The sequence below is a fragment of the Echinops telfairi genome, unplaced genomic scaffold (assembly GCF_000313985.2).
Source record: "Echinops telfairi isolate 266 unplaced genomic scaffold, ASM31398v2 ScPeMD7_7458;HRSCAF=8496, whole genome shotgun sequence".
Taxonomy (NCBI): Eukaryota; Metazoa; Chordata; class Mammalia; order Afrosoricida; family Tenrecidae; genus Echinops; species Echinops telfairi.
Genome location: NW_022111358.1, coordinates 24,273,679 through 24,277,536, shown reverse-complemented (window position 1 = coordinate 24,277,536; position 3,858 = coordinate 24,273,679).

Here is a 3,858-nt window from a genome sequence, read left to right as displayed (position 1 = left end):
GGAGGACAGTGCGCGCCGCGGCGTTCTGCGCCCAGTGGACGGACGGGTGGCACCAGGGACAGCCTCTGACCCACCCGGTGCCAGGCGCCCTGCAGTCAAGGCCCCGTTTTCGCCCGCTAGCTTGGCTTTGCCCCGCCGACGATGTCCAAGTGGAGCTGGAATGATCGTGGCTGGCGTCCCTGATTCCAAAGCACCTCCTGCCAGCTAGCCGTTCCCGGAAGCCTGGGGTGTCCTGTGTGCCCAGCAGAGAGCCAAGCCCTCACCCATGAGGTGGGGAAGGTGACCCCGTTTGCAGCCAGCGGAGTTCACAAGAGGTTTGCTCACGATCAACCAGGCAGTGGGCGTCAGAGGCAGAGCCTGACTCAGATCCCAAGGACCCTGCATTCTGAGCCCTTTCCCCTCCAGGGGTGGTGGTTGGGAACCCTTGAAGCCAGGAGAAGGTCCCTTCTGGCTGTTGAGAGTCGATGACAGGCAAGGTGTGGACAAAATGACCTCTCAGGGTCTGAGGAATGCATAGTTCTGGGAGGTCAGTGAGCAGCTGCCTACTTGTTTCCTGGTTCTCCTGGCCCTCCCCACCTGGACCCCCTTTCCTCACCTCTTCCACCCTGACTCGCCCCTACAGCCCTGTGTGATCCTCCCTGGTGCTCTGCTTCCTGCTCCTCGCAGTTTCTGGAGGCCCCTCCACCTCCCCACCTTGACCTCCACTCTGCACACAGCTCAGCGCAATACCTGAGCACCCTTCCATGTGTGTGTGTGTGTGTGTGTGTGAAAGAGAGAGAGAGAGAGGAGAGAAGGGGTGCTGCATCTTCTCCTGCCAACCTGCTCTTCATCCTATTGCCTCAACCCCCGCATCCTAGAGTCTGACTCCACTCCATTCTCTCCCCTCCTCCCCACCCCCCCTCCATTTCTGCTCTAACGCAGGCTGCCATCACCTCCCACCCACTCCCCCAAATCCGCCCTCCACACTGCCACCAGAGTCATCCTTCTGACGTGCACATCTGGCCGCTGCTTAAAACTCAGCCCAAAAAACAAACCCCCAATCTAATCAAAAGGTGCGCAAGCCCCAAGCACTTGACCAGGCCCACGCAGCTCTGCTCCCTCTAGCCCTGGCCTGTCCCTTTTGGGTCCCTCTCCCCATTCATTGCAGGACAAGGAGGCATTGGGCAGCCTTGGAGCTGAGCAGAGAGCCTCGGGCTGCTAAGACCCCAAGAGCAGGCAGAGAGCCCAGTGCCTCCAGGAGGGGAAGAAGCTGAGGTGAATGAACAGAAATGTCACATCTACATGCAGGTTTCCCCCCGGCCCCTCCACCTCTCTCTGTCTCTCTCTCAGAACTGCACTTCTTCATCTCACTTACCAGCCTCTCATGGCTTGTTTTCCTGAGCTTATTTACTCCATCTCTCTCTCTCCTGCAGCCCAAATTCTCCACCAGAATCAGGACCGCAGCTCTCCCATCCACAGCCGGACCCCACCCCATCTTAGGGCCGGATGGACATAAAAGTGGACACTTGATCACTATTTGTGGAACAAATGGGCCTTTCATCTTGTCCTCATCAGAAGCCCACACTCCAGGACCTTCCTTCATCTCTGGTCTTTGCAGGAGAACCGTCCTTTGCCTGGAAGGCTCCTTTCTTCCCCTCCCACCTGGGCTGATCCACGCACCATCTAAAGGCGACATTTCTCTAGATTCGTCCTTGGCCCCTCATTTGAATTAGGGCTTCCCTCCGGGTCCCTCCAGTGCCCCATACATTACATTCCACCATGCCACTTGAAGATGGGCAACCTCTGGGTAAACAGGAGAGATTATGAACAATAATGATCCCCTGTTGCCTCTCCCCCTGGCCCTCGACAAGCCAGCTGGCTCAAGGGCATCCACTCTCTGTCTTTCAAGCCACCAGGAACCCCATTTCCCATTCATTCAATAAGCACTGATCAGGCGCCCACCGCAGTGTTTTCTTTCCCTCAGCCCTGGGAGGAGAGTGAAGGGGGGAAGGGGGGAGGACAGGATTCTTCCAGGGGTGAGACAGAAGGGGGGGACATCAGAGGGGTGGAGCAAAAGCCCCCCTCCCCACCTGTGCAAATGGGCCCTGGCACTTAGCTGAGGGGTGGGGCTAGTTCCTTCTGTTCTGAGTTTCCCTGTGCATCTGCCGTGGGGGCTGAGGGGATGGAGAGGGGGCACCTGAGGAGGCAGACGTGCTTCAACCCCTGCCTCCAGCACAGCCTCTCAAGTTTGGTGCATAAGCGAGGTGGCCCTGTCTGCGGTCTGTGGCCCCTCCCTGGAACAGCGGAGGGACCGAGAGAGACCAGCCCAAACCCCAGAGGCTGCTGTTTGACCTTCCCCTTCCAGGCCTCCCATCCTTGGCCTGTGACCATTTCCTCCTTCCGACATTCCCCACTGCAGGGTTTTATCAAGGTGGGGTCCTTCCATCAGGGCCACCCAGGGCTGGGGCAGGGCTTTTAAGAAATAGCCATTCCTAGGCTTCCATCTAGAACTGAGGCTTTGTGGGGAGGACCCTGGAATCTGCATATTGTGCCCCCTGCCACTGCCTCCTGGTACACTCAAGACTGGGACCCCACTGCTTCTAGGGGCAGTCCTGTATAGGCTTCTTGCCTCTGGCTGCCAGTTTGTCCTTGGGATGGGGGGGGGGCTCTGCTCTTCCTCTGCCCGCCCCTTCCATGCCAGGAAGCCTCCTCCCTCTAAGCCCCCACCACACCTACAACACCCACCACCCTAGGCCAGCTGCCTTCCTGCCCCTGGGTGACCAACAGCATCCAAAGCAGACCCACCACCCTCTCCCCATACCCCTTCCTCCCCTCCCTGTGCTGCTTGCTCAGGATGCCCTAGTGGCACAGTGGGTTACACCTTAGGCTGCTCCCCTCAAGGTCAGCAGTTCCAACCCACTAGCCTCTCCTCAGGAGAAAGATGAGTCTTTCTCCGCCTGTAAAGAATGACAGCCTAGGAAGCCCACAGGGGTTGGTTCCACTTTGTCCTGTAGGGCAGAGGTGAGTCACAATGGCGGAGGGCGGCCAGTTAGGTCAGAAACCCAGGGCTCCTGCTCGACTCCCCTACCGCTCTCCTCCCTCCTCTCAGCAGAGTCTGGATCATTTTGCTTCTTACAGAGGTCTTCAACCCCACCACCACCCCTGCCTGCCCCCCAGGCTAATTGGCACCCTCCCTCTCCTGTTCCCTCCTCAAGCAAAACAGACAGCACCAACCCCCCACTGCCGTTCTGCTACCAACAGAGCTGCCCCGTGGGATCTGCTGGGGGGTGGGGGGGTGGGGCCAGGTGTACACCAGGCTTTTCTTCTGCAGGTCACTGGGTGGGCTCAGACTGCCAGGCTCATAGCCTGGAGCAAGCTGTTTGTGCTGCCCAGGGGTCTTCCCGAGCCAAATTAAATGTCTCAAAGCTTTAAAACATGCAAATCTTACTGTAATGACCAACTCTTTGAAAAGCCTTTAAAGCAGCAGTTCTCAACCTGGGGGTCCAACGACCCTTTCACAGGGGTCGCCCGATTCATAACAGTAGCAAAATTATAGTTATGAAATAGCAACGACAATAATGTTATGGTTGGGGGGGGGTGTCACCACAACATGAGGAACTGTATTAAAGGGTCGAGGCATTAGGAAGGTGGAGAACCACTGCTTTAAAGGTCCTTAGTCAACAAAGGTTCAAACCCTTTGCCCCTTCACTGCCTGGTCCCAGCCTCCAAGTCCAGCCTCCCACTGTGTTTCCCTGTCCAGCCTCTAGACTTTTGATGGCCTGTGCCCCTGTGCCCCCACCAGGAATAGCCCGTGCCAGGCTCCCCCTTGTGAGCAGGCCTCACCTTCTCCAGGAAGCCCTCCCCACCCTCTGGCCCTGC